Raw genomic sequence first — 18,888 nt, forward strand, 5'->3', positions numbered from 1 at the left:
GGTGGACGCACAATAATCGATTGTGTCCCCAACACTGAAGGTCTGGCATAAATGGATAATGTTCACTGTTGCTCATTCTGTTCTGCCATGTCTTCAGATTCTTCTACTTCCAAATCAGCTGGATTTGAAAGTTCTTGCACATGCTCTTTCCCTTTTCTTCTAAGTATACGTTCAAGCTCAGGATCTTCTTCAACCAATATTAAGGGATTCCCTCGGGTCATAACCTGGAGTTGCACCCAAAAAGAAAGAAAAAGAAATCAGAAAGATGATAGAATAAGAAGATAGGAAATAGAATGTATGGTGAAATAGCTAAGAAAACAAAGTGCAAAGTATTTCTAAATGCCTACTCCCTGGCAACGGCGCTAAAAACTTTACAAGGTCCCCTTGTGTATATCCCGCAAGTGCACGGGTTTGTCGAAATAATAATCCCGGATTAGCGGGTATCGAATCCACAGGGAGTAGGGGATAAAAACACTTAATTCGATTCTTAGCTATGTGAAAGATCAGTAGTGATAAGTGTGACAATGATTCAATTCTTGATAATAAAAACAACAAGTAAGAGAGCAAAAGTAAAGTAGGAGGTAAGGTAAACGATAAAGATGGGGTACCCGGATAATGGTCCGCCTAAGATAATCATTTCAAGTGCAAGAACCCTCTATTATGCTTCCTAATCAATGCAATGGTGAGTCATTGAAATCCTTAATTACATAGTCCCAAATCTAAGGTCAACTATGCCTAATTCTATACATGTCCCGGAGGAGAGATTACATAACCTCTCAACCTTGCACTCGCATAGAGTTACAATGAGCTCTAGGGATTCCAAGTGATAAATCTCTTCCTAATTATAGACCTAACCCTTTGGTCCAGGCGGAATGTCCCTAACCACGATTAAGCCCTAGATACTAAGATCACCTCAATGCTTCACTCCATTGCACGCGCAACTAAGCCCCAGCAGAGGGTCATCCATTGGACCATTCACTCTATTATGGCCGCAAAGAACTCGAGGAATGGAGGTAGAATCTATCACGTCGGAAGGGAAAGGGGACGCTCCTGTACCTCTCGACTCACCCTCTCAACCCTCTCCAACCTAGCTTTGTCTAATACTCGTGGTGTGTCAATCACTCACAAGGTTACCAACAAGAACTCTGAACCCTAGTGTCACTCTAGGGAAAATGTTCATAGAATCAAGCATTCAAGGTTGGAACTCATAATAAACATCAATTTATTGAAAGCATAATAAAGAGATTCAAAGAAACAAATACATCCTACGGTTCACAAATACCCAACTACCCACTAGGGGTTTAGCTCTCCATGGAGCTAAGTACAATCAATGAAATAGAACGTAAAAGCAATGAATCCATAAAGAAACCCCCTCGATGGTTGTGTCGATGGTCTTGTGGAGAGTCAGTCCTCTACTCGTCATCTGATAAACGTCTAAAAGTACGTACTCTGCATGTATTTGTTTTGTAGGATTCTTTATATTTATTTGTTGAATCAATGCCCTTTTGGTTTATATTGTGTTATTTTTACATTTCAGGCCCATTCGAAGCCTTGGGGCCTCGACGACGCGATTGGGGATAAATTCAGCAACAAAGCTGCGTTTCCGGGGGCCGGGATTACTGTAGCATGAATTATTTGGATTATTTGAGGGAGTGTTCCTCATGTTTACTTTAGTTGTTTGTATGGATTATTTGGTTTTCTTGTTGAGCATGAACAACTAAACCCCTAGGTCACCGGATGTAGGTGAACCTAGGGGGTGAACTTGTGATGTTTTGGATTATTTGAGTAGTTTATACATGTTTGGTTTGTTGAGATCCTTGTTTAGTGTTCTTACTTGTTTGGTACATTTGATTGAGTGATGTATCAAATTCTTGGTAGCACTTTGTAGCATGACCATTGCCTTAGTGCTAGACTCCACCAAACTAGGAAGGGTTCATTGTATAAATACGCCGTGACCATCGAGTATTTGTACCCCTCCAATCCTAGGGTTGAAAACTACTTGTGTTTCCACCCTAACTTGTGAAAACAGACATTCTCCTTGCAACTATGTGGGAAGTTAGGTGGAAGAGATTCCGCTCTCAACACTTGCACCGGGTTAGGGGTCAATTGCCGTGACCATCGGGTTGACCTAGGTTTTGGTTTTCTCGGTCCAACTAGCCACGTGCATAATTACTCGGTATCCTTTGCACTTTAGTAACCCCCTTGGGAATCCACATCCGTGACCGTTTTCCAACCTTGAGCATCTCCTGTGTTTTGCTTGTTTCGTACTTCTTAAGAATTCATCTTGCTTTTCATTTTGCTTTCTTTTCTTCTTTTCTCCTACCTTGGAATCGGTGAGCTAAACAACAGGTAAGAAGTGAGTAAGGTAGCTCCTCAGGCTCCTTGGGAATACGACCCAGTCGTGCATGCGCGAGTGGTTTATTACTTGACGACCCCGTGTGCTTGCGGGTGTACACACTTTGTGTCGATCAAGTTTTTGGCGCCGTTGCTGGGGACCAATCACTGAGGAATATTTGGAAAGCTTTACACTTGTTGATTTAGCCTTTTCTTTTTCATTTGTTTTTGCTCATTTGTTTTGTTTGTCTTTTGTGTTTTTGGTTGTTGAACTTTTGTAATTACTGCATCTTTTTAATTTTCTTTCACACCTTTTACTTTAATCATGTGTATAACTAACAACTATCTTACGACTCCTTGTCTGCAATATCCCCACCCTTTCTACTCAGATGAACCAATTCAGGGGGATAACATGGACTTTAATTACAATCAATGGAATGAAGGTTTTTTTGAGGACTCACTTTCGGAAATTGTTCGAAATCGAGGAGCTCAATCGGTTTTTAATGACTACCTTAAATCAGAATGGGGAAAGGGGATAGAAGACACTCTCTTATCAAGTAGTCGACCCAATTGTATTCATGATGAACTATGCAATGGACCGGAGGGACCACCCAAGTTAACTTGTTCAATTAATGAGGAGGTCATTCAGCCCGCACTTAAAAGCCTAAAAGGGGTGAACTACGGCCGGAGAGAGGACTCGAATACAATTGAGGCAGAGTTTCAAGTCAAGAAATATAGTTTGAGTAGTGATGGTGACTTAGAAGAATTGGAGGCAATTGAGGAACATGATTTTAAAGATTATGGAAGGGTAAAGTCATCAATTGAAGAACCACTAGAGTTAGAATTGAAACCCCTCCCTGAGCACCTAGAATATGCTTTCCTGGGGGAAGAATCGACACTCCCTGTTGTCATCGCTTCAGATTTAACAAGCGAACATAAGGATCAGCTTTTGAGCGTGTTGAGAAGGCATAAAAAGGCAATTGCATGGAATATCTCTGACATTAGAGGAATTATCCCATCTTTTTGCACTCATAAAATACTCATGGAGGATAATCACAAACCCACTGCAATTCCCCAACGAAGGCTTAACCCAAACATGATGGAGGTCGTGAAAAAGGAAGTCATAAAGTTGCTTGATGCAGGCATTATTTACCAGATCTCTGATAGCGCATGGGTGAGCCCAGTGCAAGTGGTGCAAAGAAGGGGGATGACAGTCATCACTAATGAAAAAAAATGAGCTTATCCCCACGAGAACTATCACGAGGTTGGAGAGTCGCGATCGACTATAGGAAACTCAATGATGCTACAAGGAAGGATCATTATCCTTTACCGTTCATTGACCAGATGCTCGATAGACTTGCAGGACTTTCGTATTACTGTTTCTTGGATGGACTTTCGGGATACTTTCAGATTCCTATCGCCCCAGAAGACCAAGAGAAGACTACTTTCACTTCTCCCTACAGGACATTTGCATATTGTCGAATGCCCTTTGGGCTTTGTAATCCACTGGCTACATTCCAGAGATGCATGCTTGCAATCTTCGAGAATATGGTGGGAGATATGATGGAGGTGTTTATGGATGATTTCTCGGTCTGCAGAGATTCATTTGATTTGTGCCTTAAAAATCTTGAGCGAGTCTTAAAAAGATGTGAGGAGACTAATTTGGTTCTCAGTTGGGAGAAATGTCATTTTATGGTCAAGGAGGGCATCGTTCTCGGTCATAAGATTTCAAGGAGAGGAATTGAAGTAGACAGAGCAAAAATTTCCACCATTGAGAAATTACATCCCCCAAGCTCAGTAAAGGCAATCCGAAGCTTCCTGAGACATGCAGGCTTTTATAGAAGGTTTATCAAAGACTTTTCTGTAATTGCCCGACCGTTAACAAAGCTCTTGGAAAAAGATACTCATTTTTAGTTCAATGATGATTGCATGAAGGCTTTCCTTTGTTTGAAGAAGAAACTTATTGAAGCACCAATTGTGGTTTCTCCGGATTGGAGTCTACCTTTTGAGGTGATGTGTGATGCAAGTGACTATGCAGTGGGTGCAGTATTGGGGCAAAGGAGGGATAAACACTTTCATCCTATTTATTATGCAAGCAAGACTTTGAATGATGCTCAAGAAAACTACACTACTACGGAGAAAGAGTTGCTAGCGGTGGTCTTTGCTTTTGATAAATTTCGATCATACTTGGTGTTATCCAAGGTAATTGTTTACACCGATCACTCGCACTCAAATACCTGCTGAGTAAGTCGGAGGCCAAACCTCGGTTGATCCGTTGGGTGCTTCTACTACAAGAGTTTGATTTAGAGATAAGAGATAAAAAGGGGCGTAAAAACTTGGTCGCGATCATTTATCACGCCTTGAAGGGCCTAATGATGTGGAGTTGAAAAAAGAAGGGATAATTGACACATTCCCTGTGGAACAACTATGTAGCATTAAATTAGTGACAGAGGATGTGACTCCGTGGTTTGCTGACATTGCTAATCATCTTGGAGCAAAGATCCTACCCAAGGGACTCACTCATCAACAAAAGAAAAAATTCATCGCCGATTTAAAGCACTATATATGGGAAGACCCCTATTGGTTTAGAGTTGGTGCTGATCACATTGTCAAGAGATGCGTTTCGGTAAAAGAAGGACAGGATATTCTATCGCATTGCCATTCGGGCCCGACTGGGGGGCACTAAAGTGGAAGTAGAACGTCTAAGAAGGTTCTTGATGCAGGGTTTTACTAGCCCACAATTTTTCAAGATGCTCAAACGACGGTGCAGCATTGTGATAAGTGCCAAAGAGCCGGTAATATCTCAAAAAGAGATGAAATGCCGTAATCGTGGAATCAGGCTTGTGAGATATTTGATGTTTGGGGGATTGATTTCATGGGACCGTTTCCTAGTTCTCACGGTAATAAATTCATCCTTGTCGCCGTGGACTATGTCTCCAAATGGGTGGAGGCGCAAGCACTTCCATCTTGCGATGCGAGGGTCGTGGTGAAATTCCTCAAGAAATTGTTCTCCCGATTTGGCACTCCACGGACAATCATTAGCGACCGGGGCACTCGTTTTTGCAACTCCCAATTCGAAAAAGTGTTGAAGCGATATGGAGTATCACATAGAATCTCAACTACTTACCATCCCCAAACAAGTGGTCAAGTTGAGGTATCTAATAGGGAATTGAAGAGAATCTTAGAGAAAACGGTAAGTCATCACAGGGAGGGATTTGGCGGATCAACTTGACGATGCACTCTGGGCATATAGAACGGCATTTAAGACACCTATTGGATCAACACCATATCGATTGGTCTATGGGAAGGCTTGTCACTTACCCGTCGAACTAGAGCATAGGGCTTATTGGGCTATAAAGCAATTAAACTTTGACCCTCATAAAATCGGCCACAAGAGAAAATTCTAGTTAAATGAGTTAGATGAATGGCGAGCCATGGCATATGAAAGCTCAGTGCGTTACAAACGGAAGACAAAAAGAATACCATGACCCGACACATAAAAACAAGCTAAACATTTCCAAGTCGGAGATCAAGTGCTTCTCTTCAATTCACGACTAAAGGCTTTTTCCCGGGAAAAGCGAAGTCGAGGTGGCATGGGCCATATCACGGTATCACAAGTATTTCCTCACGGCGCCGTGGAAATTTGTCACCCAACAAAAAGGTGTGTTTAAAGTCAATGGCTATAGGTTGAAACATTATTTTTCCATGTGGCAACACAACTCCAAGGGCTCAAGGTAACTTCCATCCATTTGTTCCACCATGATCGTTTGAGGTAATGCACGTCAAGCTAACGACGTTAAACAAGCGCTTCTTGGGAGGCAACCCAAGTTCATTTCATTCCTCGTATTATTTTTCTCATTTGTGTTTGTGTGTTTAACTTGTACTTTTAGTGTGGTTTGGTTGTTTTTGTGTTTTCATCATTTTTCTTAGCTAATTAGCCTTCATATTCTCTTATTTGTCATGTGGTCTTTGAGTAATTCTTGTTTTTGATGCAATCTTGATGATGTTTTGAGTGTTTTGTCGATGTTTCCAACTTTATTTTTCATGGTTTTAATCATAAAACGAAGTGTGCAATGCGTGGAGAATCGACGTGCGTCAGGAAAATCCGGAGGACCATCCTTGCGGCCGCAAGGATGCCCCTCGGGACCTATCCAGTGAGTCTTAAGGACCATCCTTGCGGCCGCAAGGATGCCCCTCAAGACTCATCCCGAGGAATCTTGAGGACCATCCTTGCGGCCGCAAGGATGGTCGGCAAGACTCACCCGAGTGAAAGGGTACTTAAGGACTTAGGGCAGCACACTATTCATTCATCTTCTCCACTCTTCTACCCTTTTTCTCCCTCATTTCTCCACCGTTTTTCCTTCATTTTTTTGATCTAGTTTGCTCTTCTCCCCCTCTTCTCCATTTTAGTGACATAAAATTGGAGTTTGAGCAAAGCTTTTTGGCCGGATCCAACCATTATATTTGCTCATCTTACTCTTGGTTGAAGGTTTTGATCTTTCACTCAAAAACTTTAAGCTTTTTCATGCTTTTGTGGGTGAAGTTTCTTGGATTTTTTTGTTGTTGAATGAATGTGTAATGATTATCAAGAATTTTTTTCCTTCATTTGTAGAATTTTTGGCTACTTTTTACAAGCAAAGTTCACGAAAAATGTTTTCGAGAGTTCTCGTAGTACTCGGGCATTTTCTTGAATTTTTTCATTCTTTTGGTGCTTTCTTTGCTTGTAAGTTGATTGAATGATCTCCACTTTGCTTGTGCAGGATGCCCATCAAGAGATTTGCTTCCAAGAGGGCTAGGGAGGGAACCTACTCCTCCCGTGCAAGAACCAAGGTTTTTCTAAAGAAGAACACAAAAACACGTTATGCACTCTTATCACGCAAGGTGTTCGGCACGGTGAGAAAAATCGATTGGGAAGCTTTGAGCACTTTGGGTTTAGATGGCAAGGTGTTGGAACTCATTTCACATGATGGTTGGGATAAACTATTTTTCTATTGAGGAAGTCTCATTCAAGGAGCTTAGCTTAGAGGTCCTTAGCTCCCTCGAGATGGTCAAAGAATACCCATTCACTCATCATTCTAACCACATCACATTCCGAGCTTTTTGGGAAGAAACACCGTGTTTCTGAGGATGATATTGGTGTGCACATGGGGTTATACACGGAAGAGTACTTAAGATCATCCGCATTCAAGCAGTCAATTGATGAAATCCCACAGCTGAAGGCGAATGCATCTTATTGGAGGTCCATCTCGGCTAGCTCTCATACTCGAAAGGCCTCCCGACTCACCAACCCCGCTCTCCAATACATTCATGCTCTTTTAACTAGGAGTATTGGGGGCAGAACTGACTCTACTGGAGTAGTGATGCGCCATGATCTGATTATGTTGTATAGCATCCTTGACCGTCATCCTATCCACATGGGGCACTTGGTGGCGGAGGCTCTTTCCCATCAAGGGAAGTTCGTTCGTTTGGGAGCTATCTTCGCGGGACCTTACATCACTCGGCTCATCGGCGGCATGGGATTAATTGAGTGCACTAGAGGCATGTCTGTGGTAGGGTCCATTGTTCCCTTAGGGATTCCGACCCTTGTCTCCACTGGGATTGTTGAGAAGCGGGGAAGTAGTTATCGCCTTGCTCGGCGAGCAAGGATCATGTTCACGGGACCCCGAGCACTTCACGATAATCCGAGGGCCCGATTCGAGTCAAATCAGGATGATCGAGGGAGTTCACCATCTTTAGCAGATAGATTTGAGTTGTTTTCGACTGAGGTCCGATGGCGGATCCCCGAGCCTTGAGAGTGGGACGAGAGGAGATCATCACCGTCCAACAGCGGATTGAGCACAATTTAGCTGAACTCCTGACTATTGCTCGCTGCTCATCTTCATCGACCTCTTCTACCACTACTTGTGCTGCATCATCATTTCCTCCAGCTTCATAGACCCGTGACATACTTTTGTGTATTTTGTATTTGTTCTTCTGTTCTATCTTTGTTTGTTGTGTGTTGTTCAGACTTGTACTTTTGAGCTAGCTAGGGCCTTTCCCCTACTATGCTCCTATTTTGTTTCTGTTGGCGCTCTCTCTCCCGTATTTTATTTCCATTTCCCCCTATAAAAAAAAAATTGTGAATGATGATTGGCTTCTTGTTCTTTTCAGGATCATTAATTTTTGAAGCTTGTACTTTTCGCCCTCATTATGTGGTATGCCCCTGATCCATGTGGAGCAATTTGGAATCACACCAGGGAATCAGGGAAGTGTCTTTACCCTATTTCTGTGCTTATTGTTTTTCATTCCCCATTTTTCTCTGCTGACTTAGGTACATTGAGGGCAATGTACGACTTTAGGTGTGGGGATGTTTTTCTTCCTTGGAGTATTTTATCCTTTTGCATGCTTACTACCTATGATGGCTATGAATGTTTAGTTAGGGACTTCCTGGCTTGGTAGAATGATAGGTGTGAGCTGTACATTGCATGTGCTTGAATGTAGCTCTGTTTCATCTCTAGTGCACCGTATACATGTTCACGATCACTCTCACCTTGTACGCTCTAACCAACCCATGATGATGACATTGGCATTAATTTGTTAAATTCGGTCTTCAATGCGCTTTTAAAAGCTTCGAGTTCCTCCAACGAACTTGTTTGTAGCGAGTTGTTTGTCGGGGGATCATGAGAGGTTAGGGGTCTATGTCAGTATTCCTCTGCTTTATAAGTTTATAAGCTTATAAGCATGAATGCATCTATGTAGACTGTAATTGAGTAAGTGGGTGACTCTTGTGCCTAACCAGCATGTGCATCCATCCGAAAGATTATTTTTTTGTCTGCGATCTATGTTAGGCGGACCCAAGAAAAAAAGAGAAAGTGTGTATAAGTGTGTGGGAAGAAAAATAAAAGCATCTCTTGTGATCTCTTGGAACCTGTTTCGCAATCACTTAAGGGTTAAAATCGTGTTGAGGAAACCCGAGAGGACTTTTTACCCGAGTATTGAAGAAGTCTTTGGCACTTTAATGTCATCTTCATTATGTGTGTGGTGAAAGGGCATCCCGGGATAATCCAGGTGTGGAGGTCAAGGTGGGAGGTTGCACACACTCATTGGGGCATTCTAGATGAGACAAAGCTAATATCACTTCACTATTCATTGACCAGACTCACTCCTTGATTTACATCCATTCGTGCTTGTGGAGTTCTTTACTTTTTGAGCTTGAGGTCGTATTTTTTTAGCTGTTTATCTTATTTCCCTTAGTTCTTCATGTTTGTTTGCTTGGGGACAAGCAAAGCGCTTAGTTGTAGGGGATGTATGATAAAGCGTCTAAAAGTACGTACTCTGCATGTATTTCTTTTGTAGGATTCTTTATATTTATTTGTTGAATCGATGCCCTTTTGGTTTAAATTGTGTTATTTTTACATTTCAGGCCCATTCGAAGCCTTGGGGCCTCGGCGACGCGATTGGGGATAAATTCAGCAACAAAGCGGTGTTTCCGGGGGATTACCGTAGCGCTAAACGATCAGTAGCGGTGTTACTCGTAGTAGTTTCACCATAACGATCCATCGTAGCTCATCGCGGGCTTCTCGCAGACCCGAAATTCCCGAGGGTCGGTGATCACGGTCGATATCATCGACCCGTTTACCGGTCGGGATCTGGGCACTTATAAGGTCTTGAAGGGCATTTTTGGGGCATCTTCTTCTTGATTCTTCATCTTCTTTGGGGGTAAGGCCGGCTAGGGGTTTGGAGGACACTTCCACATCACTTGAACCCAAGCTTTGGGGACGGCAAAAGGGAGGAAAAATCCGAGCATTTCTCGGCGGGGAGGCGCAAGAACAAGGAGGATCTACTTCTAGGGCATCATTGCCGGAGGTTGAAGACAACGGGAAGCCACCCCTTTGAGTGGCGTCTTGGAAGGCTTTCTCCGGGATTCTTGCGTCATTCGACCTTCATCATTTGAGGGAGTGTTCCTCATGTTTACTTTAGTTGTTTGTATGGATTATTTGGTTTTCTTGTTGAGCATGAACAACTAAACCCCTAGGTCACCCGATGTAGGTGAACCTAGGGGGTGAACTTGTGATGTTTTGGATTATTTGAGTAGTTTATGCATGTTTGGCTTGTTGAGATCCTTGTTTGGTGTTCTTACTTGTTTTGGTACATTTGATTGAGTGATGTATCAAATTCTTGGTAGCACTTTGTAGCATGACCATTGCCTTAGTGCTAGACTCCACCAAACTAGGAAGGGTTCATTGTATAAATACGCCATGACCATCGGGTATTTGTACCCCTCCAATCCTAGGATTGAAAACTACTTGTGTTTCCACCCTAACTTGTGAAAACCAACATTCTCCTTGCAACCGTGTGGGAATTTGGGTGGAAAAGATTCCGCGCTCAACACTTGCATCGGGTTAGGGGTCAACTGTCGTGACCATCGGGTTGACCTAGGTTTTGGTTTTCTCGGTCCAACTAGCCACGTGCTTAATTACTCGGTATCCTTTGCACTTTAGTAACCCCTTGGGAATCCCACATCCGTGACCGTTTTTCCAACCTTGAGCATCTCCCGTGTTTTGCTTGTTTCGTACTTCTTAAGAATTCATCTTGCTTTTTTTATTTTTGCTTTCTTTTTCTTCTTTTCTCCTACCTTGGAATCGGTGAGCTAAATAACAGGTAAGAAGTGAGTAGGGTAGCTCCTCAGGCCCCTTGGGAATATGACCCACTCATGCATGCGTGAGTGGTTTATTACTTGACGACCCTGTGCGCTTGCGGGTGTACACACTTTGTGTCGATCATCGTGCAAGGATTCCCTCGTTCGGTATAGGATGCGCCTCGATGGAAGCTCCCCTACCAACCTTTTTCCTAAGGAATGACGATGTCGGAGCCATAGAACCTCTCCAAAACCCTAGCCAATACCCCTCAAAACCCTAGCCGAAGCCTTCTCTCATGTTGGGGAAAAGATGGAGAAGAGAATCCTAAAATCGGGGCTGATTCGGCTTTAAATAGGGCTACAATCGGGCGACTACACGGGCATGGATGCTTCATGCGCCCATGCAAAATTTCCACACGGGCGTGGATAATTTGCACACGCCCGTATGGATTCTCTGAATTCTTATTTTCTTGGCCGGCTGTCAACAGTGCTGCTACAATACAGTATCCTGCCTGAATAGCTTCCTGAATCCATACTTTCATTCGAGTAACGTAAACGGGCACACGTTCACGTCGTGGATCACTTGCTTCTTTAATGATAGGCAAGTTGGTGGAGCTCTGGTTCTATGTGCATAAGTTAGAATGCTCGAGTGTGACTGCCTTTGTGCCCCTCCAATTGGATGTGCCAAACTCGAATACGAGGAGGTTGGCACACACTCTAGCATCTCCATCCGACCTATGTCTTCGCGTTTGAACCTTAGCAAGATTTCCTCCAAAATTGGTGCATTGTGATCCACATTGGCTTCTTTCCTTCATACTCGGCCTCCCAACCCTTGCTGCATAGAAGTAACATAAAAACACACATATTAGTGTAAAAACCCGAGAAAAGTAATGCTCAACATAAGGAATGAACGCTTCGCATTCATATCGCACAAGCACTTATCAACTCATTATTGCATTAGTTAGAAATTATAATAGAGGGTTCTTGCTCTTGAAACAATTGTCCTAGGCGGAACAATATCCGGGTACCCCATTTATATCGATTGCCTTACCTTCTCCTTGACTTGTGCTCTCTTTCTTGTTGCTTTTACTTTTGTTATTTCATATATTGTCACACATATCACTATTCATCTTTCACTTAGTTAAGAAATAATTTAAGTGTTTTTATTCCCTACTCCGCGTGGATACGATACCCACTTATCATGGATTTTATTACTTCGACAAACCCGTGCACTTGCGGGACATAAGCAAGGGGCGTTGTCACTAAGTGAAAAGTGAATAGTGATTTGTGTGGCAAGATGTAATGTAACAAAAGTAAAAGTGACAAGAAAGAGAGTACAAGTAAAGCGGAGGTAAGGCAATCAATATAAATGGGGTACCCGGATATTGTTCTACCTAGGACAATCGTTTCAAGTGCAAAAACCCTCTATTATGCTTTCTAACTAATGCATTAATGAGTTGTGGAGATCTTTTAATATATGGTCCCAAATCTAAGGTCAACCATGCCTAACTCTATACATATCCCGGAGGAGAAATTAAATAATCCCTCAACCACATACTCGTATAGAATTGCAATAAGTTCTAGGGATTCCAAGTGACAAAACCTCTTCCTAGATGTAGATCTAACCCTTTGGTCCAAGTGGAAGGTCCCTAGCCACAATTAAGCCCTAGGTGCTAAAATAACTTCAACGCTTCACTCCGTTGCCTTTGCAACTAAGCCAAAGCGGAAGGTCATCCCTTAGCCCATTCACTCTACTATGACCGCAAAGAAATCGAGGAAATAGAGGTAGGATAAATCACACCGAAGGAGAAAGGGGACGCTCCGCTACCTCTCGACTGACCCTCTCAACCCTCTCCAATCTAGCTTTGTCTAACTCTCATGGTGTAACACTCACTCACAAAGGTTACCAACAAGAACTCTCAACCCTAGTGTCACTCTAAGGGAGCATTCATACAATCAAGCATTCAAGATTGGAACTCAATTAAAACATCAATTAATTAAAAGCATAATAAAAATGTTTAATAAAATGAATACATCCTAGGATTCACAAATCCACGTACCCACTGGGGGTTTAGCTCTCCATGGAGCTAATTACAATCAATGAAATCAAAAGTAAAACCAAGTAATCCATAGAAAACCCCCTCAACAGTCATAGCGATGGTCTTATAGAGAAGCCTCTACTCGTCCAAGGGTCCCTTTGACCGGCCTAGGATACACCTTGCTGGATTGGTGCCGATGAAAGCTCTACCACTAACCTTCTTCCAAATGGAGGGCAATGTCAGAGCCATAAAACCTATCCAAATACCTAGCCAATACCTCTCAAAACCCTAGCCGTAGCCCTCTCTCAAGTTGGGGAAAAGATGGAGAAAAGAATTCAGAAATCGGGTTGAAATCGGCCTTAAATAAGGCTAGAATTGGGAATCCACACACCCCTGTGGAATTGGTAAGTGTCTAAATGTAAATGTTTTCATGTATATATCGTATTCACTTTGCATGTATTTTGTGAGGGTTAATGCCCGTTTTGCGCTTAATCGTCTATAATTTACTTTGTAGGGCATAAGGAAGCCATGGAGAACAAGAAGATATCATTTGGGCGAAAAGAGAAGAAAACAGGAATTTCATACTACCCCGATACTACCCAGTATAGGGGTCGTATGCACTATAGCAGCGGAATGATTTGGAGCGTCTGCCCAGATTTTCATACTACCCAGTATACGGGGCCATATGGAGGCTATATGCACGCCGTATGGATCGCGAATCTAGGGTTTTTGAGTGCTATACGACCCCCATACGACCCGTATGCGTCGGGGGGGGGGGTATAAATACCAACTTTTAGGGCAGAACAAGGACTTTTTGGCTGGACCTTTTCTAGGCTGATTTTGGGGAGACCACTTGGGAGATTTTGGGCGATCTTGGGAAGGAGAATAAGGCCAAGGAAGCTAGAAGATCATCAAGCCCAAGGTCCAAGACTCTTAAGGCAAGAAGGCAACATCATTCAAGGGGAGATTTACCACGATTTGAAGGAAGGATACCCGCGGCTAGAGGAAGCGTCATTTAGCACTCCTTTGGTGGGGAAAGCGTCATTCGGTACCTTCTTCACCTCCTCCTCCACCATTTCATCTAGGGAGTGCCATTTATGCTTTTGTTTTATGTTTTGCTTGATTGTATTGCTTGTTGTGGGATGATGACACACTAGACCCCCAAGGCCACCGGGTGTTGGTGAACCTTGGGGGGGTTTATCATGTATGTTGGATGATAACTTGTTAATTCTATGCTTGGGTAATTTTGAGATCTAATCCATTGTTTTCATGCTAAATGTACACTAAGGAGGAATCTTAAGCTCTTTTATGAGTGATGCATGTAGATGTGACTTGCTCGCATGTATTAGATCATGAATGGATTAGAAGGGGATACTTGTATCATCACGCCGAGAAATTGGGTTTTTGGTAGCCCTCCATGTAGGTTTAATAAGAAGAAAAGTAGGTTTATTTCTATGTGAGATTTCCTCATACTTAATGCAATCGTAGGAATGTGGATTTGGAAGAAATTCCTATCTATATTCGTATGGGATTAGGGTTCAATCGCCGAGAAATTGGGGTTGTTCTAATCTTTGAATCTCATGGTCCATTTTGCCCTTGCATCTTTAGATCATCATCCATGTTGCATGATAATCCCTCAAGGGGATCCTCATCCATAGGCCTTTGCATCTCATTGATTTTCTTGCTTGCTTATTGCTTGTTCTCTCTAATTTGGTCATAATCTCATTTTAGCTTTAATTGCATTTAATAGAGTCAAAATCCATCACTTGAGATCTTAGGCTAGATAATAGCTAGAGAAGGAGTAATAGGAGATCCTTAGCCCCGTGGAATACGATCCTCATGTCTTCACGCGAGGTATTACTTGGCGATCCCGTACACTTGCGGGGAAGCAATCAAGTTTTTGGCGCCGTTGCCGGGAACTTTAAGGAATTCTAGGAAACTTTTAGATTATTACTCTAGCAATTTCATTTTTTCCTCATTTTTTTATTGTTATTTTTCTTTTCCTTTAATCTTAACTTTCTATCTTCTTTCTCAGTTTTGCAAGGTACTGTGCATGACACGCTCAAATCCATCGACATTGATTACACCGGATAGTGAAATTGAAAGAACTTTACATCGGAGATTGAGAGAAGTTGGTGAAGGTTCGGGTACACAAAACATTGAAATTGAGGATAGAGAGTCTTCAATCATGGCCGAAGAGCGTCGCACTCTATCCGAATATGAAAGACCCCAATTCACGGGTGATGAGTTTAGTGTTCAAGCACCATCCGTGGCATCCAGCAATTTTGAAATTAAAGCTAGTACAATCGGCATGGTCCAGAACTCGGTTCAATTCAATGGTCTCGCGAATGAAGATGCACATGACCATCTTTCCCGGTTCCTACAAATTTGCTCCATATTCAAGATTAATGGGGTATCGGACGATACGATCCGTTTGAGACTATTTCCATTCAGCTTGAGAGACGGAGCTTATCGTTGGTTTACATCTTTGTCTCCGGGATCTATTAAAACATGGAAGGATATGGTTGAGAAGTTCCTTGGGAGATACTTTCCGCCAAGCAAAGCGGCGAAGTTGAGACAAGAAATTTTAGCCTTTAAACAAGGGGAGTCCGAGACATTGTTTGAAGCTTATGAAAGATTCAAGGATCTCCTTTGAAGGTGCCCCCATCATGGTTTTGCCTTATGGATGCGAGTACAAAACATTTACAATGGGATAAATTATGCTACTCACCAACTCATTGATGCCGCAGCGGGTGGTTCCCTTAGCAACAACTATCCCGATGAGGCCGAGCAATTACTTGAATCTATGGCAAGCAACGAATCACATTGGGCCTCGAGGGGATCTTCACAGAAGACTGTTGGACTGTATGAAGTTAGTAGCGATGATGCCTTGGCCGCCTAGGTGGATGTGTTGACTCGAAAGCTTGATATTCTTATGGGCAGTAGTTTGAGGCCAGAACTAGTGATAACTTGTAGCACTTATGGTGGTGGGCATGTTGCAGCCCAATGTCCAATTGGGAGCTCCTCTGATGTTTCCATTGAGAATGTTGACTACATTGGGGGGCAACGAATTCAAGGGAACCCGTATAGCTTAACTTACAATCCGGGGTGGAAGAAACACCCAAATTTTTTATGGAACCAAGTCCAACAACAACAAAGAGGTGCACCATCTCAAGGATCTCAACTTCAACAATCGGCCTTTGAGAGGAAGTTTTCTACTGAAGAGGTCCTTGCCAAGTTCATGCTTAGTACTAATGACAGGTTCAATAGCCTAACCAGTAGCATGGATGCACAATTTGGCAAGGTGAATGCTCAGCTCACTCAGCACGCTGAATAGTTTATTGAGATAGGTTCTATTTTGAGAAACCTCGAAGCTTCGGTGAAGTCAATTGAGCATAGAGTAGGGGAACTCACGAAGGCAAGTTCTGAACGTCTCCTAGGGTGTCTTCCAAGTAACACGGAAGAAAATCCAAGGGAGCACTTAAAGGCCATTGCTCTTAGAAGCTGGAGGCAAGTGGAGACAAGGGTCGAAGTTGATCCAAGTGTCAAGAAAAGTGGGGTAGCCTCCGGGGAAGACCCCAAGCTAGTTGAAGGAAGCAATGAAGACAAAAATCAAGGAAGATATGACAAGGCCCAATAACGAAGACAGTCAGAATCATCCGAATACAAGCCTCCAATCCCCTATCCAACAAGATTAAAGCATGACAAGAAGGATATTCATTTCAGAAAATTCGTCAACATCTTTAAACAACTTCACTTGAACATCCCGATAGTTGAAGCATTGACTCAAATGCCGAAATATGCCAAGTTCTTAAAAGAGCTCCTCACAAACAAGAGCAAGTTGGTGGAAGAGGGCACGGTTGCACTTATGGGGAATTGCTCGGCCATTCTAGAAAAGAAGCTCCTACAAAAGTTGAAAGATCTGGGAAGCTTCATTATCCGGTGCATGCTTGAAGGTGGAATCCAAGAAAATGCTCTAGCGGATTCGGGGGCTAGCATAAACGTCATGCCCTACACCATGTATTTGAAACTTGGCTTGGATGAGTTGAGGCCCACGAGGATGACCTTACAATTGGTGGATCGATCAACAAGAAAACCTCGTGGGATTGTTGAAGATGTAATTGTCCGAGTGGATAAATTTGTTTTTCCCGTGGATTTTGTCATCATGGACATAGATGAAGACGTGGAGATACCACTGATTCTTGGCCGATCATTCCTCAGCAACTCAGGTGCCTTGAATGACTTGAAAGGAGGAAAGTTAACGTTAAGAGTTGGAGAAGAGGAAGTGGTGTACACTTTGCCAGCTGCCATGAAACATTCTTTGGATCATGATGACACACTTTTACTTTCATTGATGAAACTAATAGATTGATTTCGATTGTGTGCGGGGAGGTGCTCTCTATAAATCCTTTGGATGAATACTTGGGAGAGTTGGAGAATTAAGAATAAGAAGAACCTCACCACCATCCTCAAATTCATAACTTGAAGCAACCAAAAGAGAGGGTGTCCTACACTAATGCTAAGGAAAAAGAGAAAAAAGAGTCATTTGTGAAGAAAATGTGGAGGGAGATTCATGGGAGAAAAAAGAAAGGTACCAAGCTTCATCACCCCACATCTCAAGGAGGAAAGGTAAAATTTTCACCCCTCTCTACTCATGAACAATTCTAGATCTTTTCAATGTTGTCACTAAATTTACCTGGAAGAAACAACACTTCAAGGGAAATCGGGGGTGGTTTCAAGCTTTTTGAGTCCCCATGAGGTAAGGAATGAGGTACGTCAGGCACGTGACGTTAAACAAGCGCTTCTTGGGAGGCAACCGAAGCGTTCGGGGGTGTTTGCTTGCATATTTCATATTTTAGTTCCTAGTTCATTTCAAATTTTCGTATTTCTTAGTCTTGTTTGTTTTTGAATAAGTTCATGCTCACGCACTTGGCACTTTGTTCTCATCGTTTTAATTGTGGTGTATTTGTGCAACTTCTTGAGAAACTCATGTTTAGGTGGCATTTCATGAGCTACATCGTCGTTTTAGTCATTTCATTCATTTTTGGAGAAGTCTTCGATCCTGCTTTATCAATGTTTAGATCATTTAAGGTAGGTTTTCGGCATTTTGGGTGGTTTTTAATCTCATACGGCCTTACTGGGCCGTATGGAGGCCGTCTGAGGTGAACACAGAGCCAGATCTGGGCTCTGTGCCGTCTCAGACGGCTCCCTTAGACGGCCCTGCCCCTCGGCTGAGAGGGCCGAGAGGACCCAGACGACCCCCATACGGAGCCGTATGGGGGCCATCTAGGGCGGGCTGGCCCTCTTTCTCCCCCTCTTATATCTCTCTCCTTTCTCTCTCCCTTCCACGCTCTCTTTTCTCTCATTTTTCCTCCAAGTTTATCTCTTCATTCTCACTCAATTCTTGACAAAATCTCTTCATTTTTCCTCCTAAATCCTCTCCTCATCCATTTGAGACATCGATCTAGTGGTTTTCCCCGAGTTTTAAGCTTGTTTTCTCAAGATTTCGTCCATATGCTTTTTCTATGCCATAGTTTTATCTTTCTCATTTCTTGGGCATTCTTGGAGATTTTGTGTGGGATTTCTTTAGCATTTTGCTTGGTTTGAATGATGTGAATGTCATGGATGAATTTTCCTTCAAATTCATGTAAAAATTTTTCGATGCCATGAATATAGGCAAGACTCTTGCCGAGTGAATAGTGACCATACGGCCCTATGTCCTCAAAAATTCGATTTTTCACTTGTTTCGTCTATATCTAGCATTCTATTTTGATTTATCTTGATTTCCTATGAGCATGATCAAGGTTTATTTTCATTGTAGGGATGCCTAATACTAAAAGATGCGCCTCCAAACGCCCAAGAACCATCGGACCTTCATCTACTTCCGATGAACCCGTC

General features: G+C 42.7%; 1 non-coding gene across 1 annotated transcript; it reads right to left on the bottom strand.

The window, feature by feature from the left end:
- Positions 1-15,559: 15,559 nt before the first annotated feature.
- LOC120271381 lies at positions 15,560-15,666 on the bottom strand. Its single transcript, XR_005539992.1, has one exon. It is a non-coding gene; the product is annotated as a small nucleolar RNA R71 (small nucleolar RNA).
- Positions 15,667-18,888: the final 3,222 nt, after the last annotated feature.

Source organism: Dioscorea cayenensis, chromosome 10, assembly GCF_009730915.1.
Source record: "Dioscorea cayenensis subsp. rotundata cultivar TDr96_F1 chromosome 10, TDr96_F1_v2_PseudoChromosome.rev07_lg8_w22 25.fasta, whole genome shotgun sequence".
Classification (NCBI taxonomy): domain Eukaryota; kingdom Viridiplantae; phylum Streptophyta; class Magnoliopsida; order Dioscoreales; family Dioscoreaceae; genus Dioscorea; species Dioscorea cayenensis.